This window comes from Oreochromis aureus, linkage group 18 (assembly GCF_013358895.1).
Source record: "Oreochromis aureus strain Israel breed Guangdong linkage group 18, ZZ_aureus, whole genome shotgun sequence".
Taxonomy (NCBI): Eukaryota; Metazoa; Chordata; class Actinopteri; order Cichliformes; family Cichlidae; genus Oreochromis; species Oreochromis aureus.
Window position 1 is genome coordinate 3,089,463 of NC_052959.1, and position 14,364 is coordinate 3,103,826.

Here is a 14,364-nt window from a genome sequence, read left to right on the forward strand (position 1 = left end):
GTACAGACAAATAAAACCAAGCCAAAGAGCAAACTACACCAGTGCCTTAGCAGGCGCAACTTCACTAAACACCTCCGGGGGGGAAATAAATTTTTATTTTTTTTTTAAAGCGAATGATCTCCCTCTTCCTCTGCAGGACACGTGTGCACCCACCCACCTCCCATTACCACCAGGATCTAAGCCACTATAATTTATACCTTTGTTCCCAAATGGAGGACAGCGTGCAAGAGCTGGCTAGCTGTGTGTGTAATTACGCTCAAGTGAGGGGATGCATGGCCGTGTGTTTGGGGCTGGGATTTGAGGCCCGGAAGGAAGGAAGAAAGAAGAGCAGGTGGGGGTTGACGGGGTGGCGGTGAGGGGGGCCAAGAGAGCAAGGCGAAAAGAGAAAGAAGCAGTGAAGCTAAAGAAAATCTGGTTATTTTACGCACGGCTGCTTTGTTAATGGACACTGTGTGTGTTGGTTTGCGTTTGTGTGTGTGTGAGAGACTGGAGGAGAAGGGGGTGGGTGGTGGCAGTGGGTCAGCAGGAAAGGGCTGTGTTTATCCAATCTGTTCCCTGCCTTTACCATGTGGTAGGAAAAACCACTGGCTGGCTCTCAGTCTGATCCCAGAAGACATAGAGGCCGAGAGACAGACACAGGAGAGGGAGAGGAGAGGAGAGGGAGGGAGAGAAAGAAGTAGGCCACAGGGGGTAGCCAAGGAACCTGCTAAGAGAGAAAGAGTGCATGTCTCTGTGCTCACTGAGCTAAAGAACCTGTTATGTGGTTTGTGAAGCTGTATGCTCTCTGAAAATCACTGGTTTAAGCAAGCCTATTAAAAAAGTGACACATATATGCCCAGAAATATTGGCCAAATAGTTTAAAGATTCTAGTGGGTTTAGTAGGTTTTCTACCCCTCGGGCCTAAACAGGATTTTTGTGTTCTTTAAACCAAAGCTAGAACTGAAGCTTCAAAATTTTTCAAGACACTAATCTGTTGCCAATACCAGGGTTTCTGCCAGCACATTACAAGGGTGGTGACCCATCACACTGATGGTCAGTTCAAAAGTTCCAACCATTGATTTAGGTAACATATCTTACAGGGTTCTCCCGATTTGAGAATTAAATGATCAAAAGCTAGGTTAACATTTATGATAAATGTTTAATATTGCAAAGTTGCCGAAACGAGAACTCTACCGACCTCTTTAAACGCCTTACAACGTGTCGTTACGTGTCATGAACATCAACCACTAGTAACAGCTGAAGGGTGGAGACGAAGCCGGTACAGTTGTTTGCTGGCGCCACAACAAGTAAGTATCTAACCCTACAACCCTTACATATTGCCCTTAAGCCCCTTTTAATGCCTTAAAAGGGATTAACAAAACATTTTTTTAGTTAAAAACAGGACTGAAGAAGCAGGCAAATCCTATGACTCAGTGCCGGTTTACCTGTTCAGCTTATATCCATCCATTTGTGCTCACTGATTCAGCGAGGCTCAATCATTCATTGGTGTATGTAAATGAGGTTAAGTATGATTTGTTCTCCATCTGTTACATGCATTACTTCCTCTTCATGCTGGAGCTAGGAAATAAACTTGACAGTGTGTCGTCCCATCTCCCTCCTCTCTGTTCTCGTGCACAGCGCTACACACAAGCTGTTCTGTCTGTGTCACTGCGGAATTAGCGATTAGCATTATCTCAGCTGATAGTGAGATAATACTCCATTACATGAGTACAAAACACTGTTTACAACAAGTATCAGTCATTGGTAATTATATGTTAACATTTTTTCTGAACAGAAACTGGCATTCCTAAATTCTGTAGATTCTAGTCATCAAAACTCAACAGCAGAGTGAAGCAAATCAAAACCAAATGTCAAATGTAGGATGTCAAACTAGCTTGTTTTGAAGCTAGACTGATTCTCAGTCTTCTTTTCTACACTTTGTGTCACTTACTACAAACAGAAAAACACAAGCAAGAACAAAAGTTTAGGCAAAGACTTGACTCTTTTTCAACAGACTGCTGAGAAACGCTTCCTAAGAACCAGAATGTTTCATTTGTGCTTAGCTGACAGGTCTGCTCCACTCATCTACTTACAAGGTCACTGGATATATATGGTTGTAGAATGCATTTAGAATCTGTGGAAAGAGCTTATGCAAATCAAGAAAGACTTGACATATGCTGGTTTAAATTGTGATAGGCCCTCATAGGCAATAAGGTCATTGGAGTATCTTTTTTCCTATAAAGCAAATGTCTCAAATTTATAAATTAAGCCAGAGGGATGCATCTTTAAAAGATCTCTGCAGCTCCTGAAAGTACTCTACAGCCCATCCTCTGCAGTACTAAAACTCTAGGGATGAATGAGTTTCCAAAACTTCTGCCATAGACTGGGACCAGATTAAGTGTCTTATCTGACCTTAATGCATACAGTAGGCTGAACTAATATTTGACTTGTAGCATCTGACCCACATTGAGTTCAGAACAGGAGGTAGGTCACAATGCCCAGTCAGACGACATGTACCGACGCCTTCGGGATGAGCGCTATAGTTAATGCTGGTATTTCCCCTACCACCCCTCAGAGTCTGTAGCTGTAGGCATTCAGAGCTGAAGGAGACAGGCGTCCCCTGTGCCTAAAACAAACCCCTTCATTAATATGAATATTCCAGTGTTGTTTGAATCTTGATCAGAAAGTCAGAGCAGCAGGCATAAGCCCATATGAAGTTCAGAGATCAAACGGCTGCAGGTGAGGGGGAAATTGTAGCTTGGTAATGCAAATGACTTATCATAGTGTTACACTGCCACTATTACAGGCTTTGGGGAAAACCCTGCAAGTGTTCAAAAGCAGCAGTCTTTTCAAAAACTACAGGATTTGTCAGTAGCAGGGAGTCTGATCAGCTTGCTGAAAGAAAACCACCAGTGGTTTTGGGGCTGTTGAGAGATTTGTCATACCTGTTCAGACAAAAAAAAAAAAAACAACACAAAAAAAAAAAAACGAAGCTTTGGAAATACTTCTGAGCAACAAGAACATCACAGACAGTACTTTCCTGACTCTCGGTCTAGATTTTCATTTTTGTAGAAAACATGAATATGACACAGGCTTCCAAAGAAAGGCTTTAATGGTGAATTCCCCATCAAAGTCAAAATGCTTAGATATCCCTTTATGCAAGAGCAAACAGGAAGGCTCACACACTGATGATAAACAGGCTCTCCAGAATGCAACCCCCACTGCTGCTCAGTCAGTCACTGCTATCGACATGTCCTTTTCGACCAATGGGACAGCCAGGTCTGAACCGAATCCCCTGAGCCTGGATAGCTACCCTTCTTGCCCCGCCTGCCCACGTGCTAAGACCTCCAGAGTCCTAAAAACGCGAGGAAACATCGTCCAATGCACTCACTTTCTCCAGAGCTGGCGAGCTCCATGGGATCACGGTGCTTTTGTTATGGGTTTAAATCTCCAAGAGTAGATGGAACTAGTCAACAACAGTAATGTGTCAGGGTGGTTTATAATCTAAGTTCAAGACCCTACATATAAAAGGTGAACCCCTACAATCTGATGATCTCCTACGATTAGCACTTTGCAACAGTGGGAAAGAAAAACTCCCTTCTAAGAAGAAGAAACGTCCTGGCTCACGGAGGATCAGTCATTTACATGTTTACATGTTCAGGAAATTCCAATATTATCTGCCAAAAACAAAGATCTATGTACCTCTTAAGAAAATGTCTTTATGGGTTGAAATCTCTTTCACGTGTAGTTAACATCATCCTGTTTTCATTCCATCTCCATCTCCCTAACTGGATGCTGATTCCAAAAGCAAGCAGCACTTAATCTTTCATCAGCAACGTGAATCACCGAGGAGAAATGGTGATCGAAGATGAGCAAGAAGGATGCGTGGATGCCACAAGAGTGCCATTAAACCACAGCAAGTGCCAGGAAACTGATGAGAGTTTTGCATGGCGCTGACGGAGCTTTTCAGCAATAGGATTCATCAGCAGCTGATGACACAAAGCTCCCACATATTTCCAGTGGAAAGGCCTTGGATTTAGCTTTGCTTATTTTCTTCCCACGTTAGCAAAGAGCTGAAGAGGGGAAACGGGATATTCCAAAAGTATATACAGCAGCAGAGGTCAACAACAGATTAAAAGGCATACTTGACAGGCCGTCTCCTCCAGCACATACAGAACACACGTACAGCCCACACACAAACACTTGAGATCTGTATTAATGCCAGCCTCTCTCCTAGGCACAGCACTTGGTCCAGAAGGCCCTCGCTGCAGGGGGAGGATGGGGGAGGCAGGCGCAGAAGAGGAGGAGGGGGCAGAGGGAGAGACAGGTGAGAGGGAAGGATGAGAGAGAGCAGTAGACACAGTGATGACACTCAGTTTTGAATGTCACCACAGTGCTAAAGACCCCCGCTAACCTTTTGGCTGGAAATGAGAGCACTGGATGGAGGGCGGGGGAGAAAACAGACAGCCAGGCAAAGATGGAGAGCGAGAAAGAGAGATGCAAAGGGTGAGAATGAAGACTAGGAAAAAAAGGAGGTAGGCTTATACAGAGAGGGACAGAAAGGGAGTGGGTGGTTGGGTGGCTGAGGGGTGGAGGTGGAGCAATAGATAGCAAAGATGAAAGAGATGGAGGCAAACAACAGCACTGCTTCTCATCCCCACTAACAGAAGTGCCATCCATGACACATGATGATAGGAGACAAAATGGCACCCCTAACAAACAACAGTAATCTGACTCAGATACCCAACAGCAACATTTCAGCACCAGATTGTCCAGTGCGCTGCATTACCTGCTGCTAGCTAACCTGCAGACAATCCACTCAGTTCAGTTTGGGCTGGGTAATCAGTGTCATCCATCTTATGTGCGTTTGTGTGTCCGGTGAGAGAGAGTGAGTGCTTTTCGTCATTACTTTCAACTACATAACTACAGCGAAACCTCCGCTGACCTCAAATGGATTTCAACAATGCCTGCAATGCATCAGCTCTTTACGCCACAGACGTTCCCATAAACAAGCAGCTGTTCTTTAATACATGAGAAAAAGTTATTTTTTCACCAGCTCCACTTCTACAAAGAAGTTGTGAAGATAACCTATCTTCAGTTATAAATCATATCTACATCAGAAACATTATATACATTTTGCTTTTGTTACAGTTCAACCAGAGGTTATCTGTACTATGCAGCATGTGTCCATAGAGCTTAATTGGAGGCTGTTCACTGAAACTTACAGAAAGACTAGCTCCTCGTGGAGCGTCTCATGTGAGCATAGGTTCAAATCCAGAAGAAACATTTCAGAAGGTTTCAGGACCCATTATTTACTAACTGGAAGTCAGCTCTCTTAAAATATTGTAAGAATTTTCTTTTTGATTTCTCATTATTATTACATTTAACATATTGTCCAGAAAAACATCAGCTGGGGCATTACAACTGTTCACTTATCTCAGGACTAAAGGCAGCAAATTACAAATGTCTGCTTCCACTTTTTACTGATTTTATTCTGAAAGTGCTGACCAACTGGAGTGATTTGCATATCTCCCACTAAAACATTTCTTTTATGATGCTGGTCTACTTGATACTATTCTCTGCACACCATTCCATCTTCTGTTTAAAATCTGTGTTTTTGTATCTCACTGTAATTTATTTATGAAGTATTCTGTTTTTAAAGTTCAGGTGCTGCTAACCAGCTGTCCACAGCTAAGCCCACACTATCTGATGTTTCCCTACCTTCAAGCTGGCCTGGTCCTTTCTGTCATTTGGCTGCCTCTCCAGTGACTCCCTTAAAACATTTTCAGTTCACTAGGAGCCCTTTCTCACATGTACCTAGTCTGCTTTTACGGTTTTCCTTTTGGTAGTATTACCTGGTACCAGGTACTTTTTCAGGACCTGCTTGACTAGGGTTCCAAGTGAGCTGAGTTGATCGGAAAATGTGACAAATGGCATCTTGGAACTTTCAGCTGCATAGACCACGTTAGGTGGTACTCCACTGAAATGGAAAACAATCAAAAACCAAGTAGAGTCGAGTCAGTACAAGTGGAAAAGAGGCTTAGATAAACCAGTTACTGGTTACAATGGGAGTCTGTGTGTGTGGGACGAGTGAGTCTGCAGAGGCATTCATTCAGCTTCATAGATCACCTGGCCAACCTGCAGGCAGGTGAACACAAATCAAGACAGGAAGGAACGTTCACACTAAAACGCCTTTACACAGCTTTTAAAGAGCCTAACCACTGAAGAGGATCCCACGTGCCAAATCAAGATCACCCTCCAGACAAGTCACTCTGCTTCGCACTCAGATTTAATTGCAACACAGGCAAGAATCTAGCACTTCCTTCTTGTGGTCAATACTTTATTTGCACTGTTAACCCCACTGAGTGTGTAAGATAACTTCAACACTTCGACAGAGCAAGAGAGTGGGTGCTAATGCATTAAGTCAGACACAAAAATCACTTCGGGGCAGTAGGTGCAATGCTGAAAGTGAAAATGCGCCTTTGATATTAGAGTTGCTTTTTAGCCTTTTGAGAAAGGAGGCTGAGAAATTATGAACTTGTTACATCCAGATTTCCCACCCTCTCAATAATCATGAGTGTACATTAAAGTGAGAGAAGAAGGCCCAATATGTTAACAAATGTCACTTTAACCAGCATAATACAAAAATGTCAGTGTTCTCGCACATGCCAACAAGTTTACTTCTGATTTCTCCTCTTGTTTGTCTCTAGTTTCCCCCTGTCTGTCACTTTTGCATACACTTGTGTAAGTTTAGCCATATTAATCTGAACTATTCTTCACAGCATGAAAGTAGCAAGAGCTGGTGAAAAGGTCATTAGATGATTGCAGACCAAAAGTGAAATGTCCAGATAACCAACTCTGACCACACTAATGATTCATAGGCCACAACAACAGGGAGTAGGCTTATCATGACAAACTGATGGACACCTGCTCCAAACAAAGTGTCAAAGTTAAAATAATGGATCAGGGTAAAGTTGCACAGACAGATGTCCATTAAAATCACTGAAAATAGATAATGGGGGAGGGCATACATGGCGACAATGAGCATCAGTGTACAGCTATAGGCCCGGAAATTTGATTGCATCATTCTGAGCAGGGCTATCCTAAAATTGCATTTCACTGTATGCGTGGTGTATGCCCCGATCATAGCCACAGTGTAAGGTGACAGGGATTTCCCTAGATGTAGCCATGCTGGGACCACTGCCAAAAATAGGAAACAGAAAAACTCACGGAATTCCCATCTTTTAGAGTTAAAAATGAGACAAGAGGGCAGATTCTGCTTTGTGCTTTTAGTGGAACAAAGAGTTTATGACAAAACGACCAACAGATTTACCGGCAACTTGCTTCATAAAGTTTCAAATGTTAATGGTTGTATTATTTGGCTCTTTGAGTGAATAATGCACACTCACCAGCCAAAGTTAAGAGAACTCGAGGGTAATCAATCATCATTGGTTGTTGATCAGTGGTCATGGGAATTTGCATAATTATGATTAAGGAACTGACCTCACAGCCCATTGTTCCTTCAGTGGGCTGGTTTCAGTCATTATGCAAATGTACTGTTTATAAGGTTTGGGGAAACCTGCAGTCAGCTGAGACTGAAGAAGTCACTTGGACGAGTGACGAAACGTTTCTCCCTCAAAACGCTACGTCCAGATGAACAGATTCATTTTGGAGAGGTAATCAACATGACTTCCACAAACTTCAAACTTAAGTCTGAACTATTTAAAAGAGAAAAAAGGCTATTCTAAAAATAACAACCATTGTGTTTACTTTAGTAAATCAATCTAAATATGTGCAAAATTAAAACATTCACCTCTGCACACATTGTCAAAGGGAGGAAACCTAACTTTGTGTAAAAGTCTCAGGTTAGTCAAGACTAACTGTCTCTAGCAAACTAAGTCAGCCTTGCAGCTGGGAGAGGGGCTCGACTTTTACCACAAAAAAGGGCAGTGAGAGACAGAGGGGAGAGAGACCAAATATTGCTGAGCATCTGGAGTGTGTGTGTGTGGTCGGGGCCTCTTATCTCTCCCGCTGTGGCCCGCTAAACATGACTAGCTGCCATCTTGGCTCAAAGACACAAGGTGGTAGTGGTGGGGGTATAGCAGCTCCTGGCTCTATGGGAAACGGGAGGAAAAAACATAACGACCCAGCACAAATCCACTGAAATGTGTCGCACTGACTAAAACCACAAAGTAAAAACGGATAGAAAACGAGCGTGTGTTTCTGAGGGGGGGCCAAGCTCGGTTATTTTCCAGAGATTTTAGTGCCAGAGTTGCGTGAGAGCGTCAGGGTGACCATTATGCAAGTTGGCCGATTACAGAACACATAATGGGGAAAGAGAGCAGGATAGCGCAAGAAACACACGCAATTAAGTTAAGACTGTACAGAGAAAAAAAATACGGTTTTAGTATATGGTAAAGATGTGTCAGTGGAACTACAAGAGCAGGTGTTTAGGACTGCCTTTTCCCCCCGTCCACATCGAGTAACAAGTGTAGTCGTAAGGGTAACCAAACTTCGGTCGCCGGATACAATGTAACACAACAAACAAGTGCTCATAACAAAAGTCAAAAGGCGGAAAGACCTAAGGAGGATCTGTAATGTAACTTTGCATTTTTACCTCGTCAAAAAGTGAAGTGAAAAAAGGAGCAAAGTTAATTCCCTCGCCCAAGAGCTATGCACTGACCGATAACCGCTCCGAGCAGGTTAGTAGCTAGCTCGGGGGGGCTAATAAGTGGTCTTTGCCCGTACACAATGAGGATGAGAGCTGGCTAGCAGGCTAGCTGAACTTCTGTGTCCTAGCGCTGGGCCAACCTCCAGCGGCTAGCAAGGCTAATTAGCCTATCAGCGGTATTTCGCACGTCGTTTCGGACCAAGGAACGATTCGCTCATCTCGTTTTTTTGTTAAGGTAAAATACTTTCTCCACCACTCCAAAGCTGTACACGAGTAGGACATTTTTTTCTGCACATTTCAAAGTGTTTTGATGATACAAGGCATGGTAAAAACAACCAGAAAAACACGGTTGTATGGAATGACCGCCTGGCCTCACAGCTTCCCCCCTCCTCTCCTCCACTGCTCTGTCCCTTTCGTCCAATAAAACTACCGACTACTACACATACTTAACACTGTCCCCTTTACCACAAAACACTACAATTCCATTGAAATCAAACTATTATTTATACTTTCATTGTGAAATGGTGCAATTGAGCCACTGTGAGGCGTTTTGGGCGATTTCTGCCAAGTATTCTCCGCTGGGAATCTCCCTCAGTGCTCCGCTCATTCAGTCGGCTAGTGACTCACCTCTACGCTCGAGCCACCTCGTGTCTCCTAGAAGCTTCAACACAATTAGCTAACAGGGCTAACACTCACACTTTAAAAATGAACTAAGTCCAAGTTTTATATTACAAAGGCCGATAAGTTGTCTGAGGAACTGACTCAGAAACTGCGAGGCTCTCAGTGTTGTGCTGGACATTTTTCTTTCCACTTTTCAACTAACTAATGGGACTGTTGTGCGTCTGTGTGAGTGAGCGATGCTGCGGGTGGCAAAGCTAAACTTGCTATTGTTAGCATGTCGGCATGGCAGCTACACGGACCTTCAATGACTTTCTACTGAAAGAAAAAAATAAAACAGATGCGAAATAAACCTGCAGTCTAAAACAGAACCTTTCCCGCGAGTTTGCCCCGAAAGAAATGCTCGTCGGTCTAAAAACCACAACTCACAGGGTGGATTAATGAGTCCGATTGTGCTGAAAAAAGTATGGAAAACTTGCTATTCAGAAGGAATATAAACGATTTTAATTCAGGACCCGGTGTTATTATGGAAGCATTACACTTGTGCCGAAATCTGTTCGAAATTTTTCTTAAATGCACTCAGGGAAAAGGGACATTTGTTAGCTTACCCAACAAGCTCGGTCACTTCGGGCTCTTTATCAAATCAACTCCTCGTTAGTAGGGTTAGTATCTCCGCTTGTTGAAAAAAATCCACGATGGTCCTTTTCAGTTTGAAATATAAATAAACAGAGAAAAAAAAAGTTCAAGTTTTGTGTTTTTCATGAATTATTTCTCCGGCGTATCTCGCATCCGCGACCTCGCCGACTAGTGTGCGTTGCTCTTCTCTCCTTTGTGTTAATTTCACTCAAATCGAGTTTAATCCGATCGATCCCTCGGCTGGTCGCGCTCCCGAGTCCTCCCCTCCAGACACTCGCTCACCTTCCTCGGCCAGGGGGGGCGCGCTCCCGAGGACCTCTCATACAGATAAACAGGCAGCGTGCGCGGTCACTGACCCGGCCGTGCCCGTAAGTTCTCATTAGGGGATGAAAAAAAAACAAAAAAAACTGGGGCGTCATTTAGAAAAGGGGCTTCTGAAAAAAACCGTAGAAATTAGGCGTATTTTTAAATATGTATTTTAAATGCATTTTTATTTAAAACAAACAAACAAACAAAGGAAAGCATAAACTCAGTTAGAAACCTAAGATAAGATTTTAAAAAATTAGAAGGTTTTGGGGTATGTGCCCTAATGTTTATCATTGTGAACAACTTTAAATTCTTCTGATCATTTATATAATATTTAGGTGAATGTGTAAGTTAGGAAAATACCTGAATGTATATGTGTATTGCTGTAATCTTTACAGACTTATTTATATTATTTTTACACATTCACAACTTCTTCATCTCCCTGTTCTGGGTAAGGGATCTAGGCAAGCAAATGCTCCTCATATTTTACACATCAGGGACTCACAAACTATTGATTAGGGACACAATCATCCATTGGATAAGAGTGATACAGCAGATAACTGTAGAAAGGCCACCCACAATCAATTACATGCTTTGTTAGATACTATTCAGTCACCAGATCAAACAGACTTAATGTCCACGATTGTGCATATGTGTGAATCAGGACTGACATCCAACAGTATAAAATAATTTGAAATAGTCCCGTTTTGTCTTTGAGCTGCACATTATCGAACATATATCTCTATAATTGTAAAGAAAAGCAAAACGTGTGTGTGTTTTTTCCTGCTGCATCTATTTTTGTCTGTCTTGAGTCAACTGCTGTACCAGAGTCTGGTGTTTAATTGGTGATAAAGCTAAAGATTGCTCCTCACAATTTCCCAAATCTGGGATAAACAAACTATAAGTTTTCTTATCTTATCTTTTCTTATATAATTTTTATCTTATCTTAGCTCTCACTGCACAGACACAGTCAGATTTCATGAATACACATAACCTGTTGTCCAGAGGCCTTGATAGACTGAACATCTATTTGTGACTGAGCATCAGAGAGTAAAGAGGTGTGCATGACACTGATTTGGAGAAAGCCTCACAAAACTGTACTTGTTGATGGGGCTCACCAAGAAGGCAGTGCAAGTTGTCTTTCTGTATTACTTCATCAAATCAGTTAAAAGGGAAAATCAGCACCTTATATGTTAGCCTTTTTGTCAGGAATTCCAAAGTGTTTCAGATATGGCCACAGTAAATAGGTTTAAAAACATCCACTTTAATGCCCGGCCCCAACACCACATGTCTTTAGGATCAGACTATTCTGTTGCCTGTATTCTAAATTGGGTATTACTTTCTTGTTCATTGTTAAGTTGACATGTAGTGTGTGACAAGAGCCATCCTCAGATATGTTAGAACTATTGAAAATACTTTATTTGGTCTAGGAGTGGGTGCTGCCTGGGTACAGCACACAGTGGGCAGGACACATGACACCCGCTCATTCAGCGTGAGCTGACCAGAGAGTTACCTGTTCTGTTCTCACATGAGTGCAATCAGATATGCGAGATGCTAAATTTGTAACATGGAGCTGGCAGGTTAATGTTTAATGCCGGATGAGGCGATGTCTAGAAAGTTTAGTAATTGTAGTACATGTGGGGAAAACGTTTGGGCTGCTCTTTTTACATGATAAATAAGGACTATTATATTCTTAAATTTTATACAGCATCCAATCTCTTGAAACAATCATGTACATATTAGATAATAAAAACTTTGATAGCAATAAAAGACTGCAAGTTGCAACAGGGACATGCTAAGAGTTCAATTCAATTCAGTTTTATTTATATAGTGCCAAATCACAACAGCAGTTGCCTCAAGGTGCTTTATATTGTAAGGTAAAGATCGTTCAATAATACAAAGAAAACAGAGAAAACCCAACAATCAGATGACCTTCAGCGACAGTGGGAAGGAAAAACTCCCTTTTAACAAGAAGAAACCTCCAGCAGAACCAGGCTCAGAGTTAGGGGAAGAAGACAGGACAAAGACATGCTCTGAAGAAAGCCAGAGATTAGGAATAACTAATAATTAAATGCAGACGTGTATGTGTTTTGGGGTAGAAGTAGTTTTAATGCTTTGTTCTGTCTTTTATTGGTTTGGTGTTATAGTATGGTTTTATGCATGTTTGAATATATTTTGCATGCTTTTATTTTGAAGTATTTTTTTACTTCCAACCCACACTTTGTCAAAGGGATTCTCCAGACCTGCTCACGCTGCATAAATGTAGGGAGGTGAGAGCAGTCAGAGGAGAGACGGAGCATGTACACAAATGGCACAAGCATGATGACTGCAGAGCTTCGGCAGACCAACGGGACGGAGAAGCCAGACAGACTCCAAGGAGACAGGCCCTGGAATTGTCCATGGAACTGGTGTCAGATATGGCGGAGGAGTTGTATGCAGTAAGAAGGCCTTTTTCAGCAAGACACAACCAGTGAAAAGAGGGATTTCTATGATGGTTGGTGCTAGAACACCCATTTCAAGACTGTTGCACCTGTGCATATATTGTAATTCAATGTTATTTGCTACTCTTGAGTTTTGAACTTCTTGGCTACCGTGACCCCTTCATTTATTTATATTTTTTAGCTGCTCTCCACCTAATGGAAAAGGACCTCCCTCTTCCTTTTCTTTTCCCTCATTACATATAAACACTTGGTGAATGAAAAAGGTGACTGAAGACTCAATGCATCATGGGAATCCCCCAGCAGCCAAGACCTATTGCAGAGGGTTTCATGGTGTTTTAATGATGCACAGCTCTATAGGAGATTAAAAGGAACTCACCACACTCAGTCAAGTGCAGGAGACCACCCTGTTTGAATTACATGGTACTTTTATTTTAAGCCAGCAAATGACCTAAAATATGAGGAACCAGCAGCAATGTGGCGACAACTTGTAATTTGCTTATCATAACAATCTAGTCCTTAGTAGAGAAGCACACATGCTCACACTCACACACTTATTCATGTAAATGCGCTTTCTGTCTTAGGTCTCCAATCTCTACAACTTCCTCCTTTCTGGTTAAAAGGTCACAAAGTCCCTAACATGCTGACATAGTTTGGAAGTCGCATTCAGCAAAACTGCAGAGAACACTCTGTACTTTGTTCACCAGAAAACAAGTCTTCTAAATGAATTTCCACACATATATGCTGTTTTTTCTTCCCCTAGTCTGTCCTTCATCACCCATTTTGTATATATTCTACATGTTTTGCACTCTGCTGGCTGATTTCCAGAGATATCTGAACATATTTCATCTTCCTTTCAGGCTTCCTCTCAGGACATTTTGAAATTCAACATGCAGAGACTTGAAAGCTGCTTGAGTCACCGTGAACACGGTGTCTGTGGTTAATATAGTCACAGCCATAAATGCGGATTTCAGGGGAGAAGCAGAGCACGCCTTACACATACATTTGTCCCCCACTTCAATGACGATATAAAATAAGACGGGAATTTGATTTTGTGGTTTTCTTTACATTAATAAAGATCTCTTGAACTGAACTAAGGAAAGGTAGAACATGAATGAAGTTGTTGGGGTGAAAAGGACTTATTTTGGGGGTAAATTTAGGAAAAAAAGTTCAAGTTCATTTTTGCCGCAGAGATATTTTTATATTATTAGTTGATTCAGGCTTGGAGGTGAATGATGGCTGTTATAAAGCATTAAAACAAGGTATATTAGCAGCCCAGTAAATGCCAGAGTGAAGCACAGAGAATCACTTTAAGGAACAAAAGTAGCATCAGAAACAAATCTGAGCTGATCTGGGTATATGAGTATAAATAGGTGTGTGGGATGAAAATAATGTAGCTCATTAGGAGGTTATGAGTGACAAATTACTTTTTTCTCTCTGTCTTCGCACCATTTACCACATGTGCACTGTTGTGTAGGGAAGAATTATTTGTGTGAAATACATAATATTCTCAAAGCCTGTTTGACCTTGGACATCTACAATCCCATTTCTCAAAAAAGCTGGGACAAAAATGCACAGCAAAACAGGAATTTTAAAATAATTTATTTGACAATAATACCAGGAAAACATCTTAATTTTTTTTAAAGGCTCATTCTAAATTGAATATTTTCTGAGATTGTCATATTGATATTGAATATCATTTTTACATTTTAACCA

General features: G+C 41.8%; 1 protein-coding gene across 1 annotated transcript in view; it reads right to left on the reverse strand.

Annotated features, from left to right (window-relative positions):
• chd7 (chromodomain helicase DNA binding protein 7) overlaps positions 1–10,183 on the reverse strand; it is an 81,777-nt gene extending 71,594 nt beyond the window's left edge. The window contains exon 1 of the mRNA XM_031735419.2: positions 9,877–10,183. The gene's annotated coding sequence lies outside the window, so the exon portion shown is untranslated. The remainder of the gene's footprint in view (positions 1–9,876) is intronic.
• Between the last annotated feature and the right edge of the window lie 4,181 nt (positions 10,184–14,364).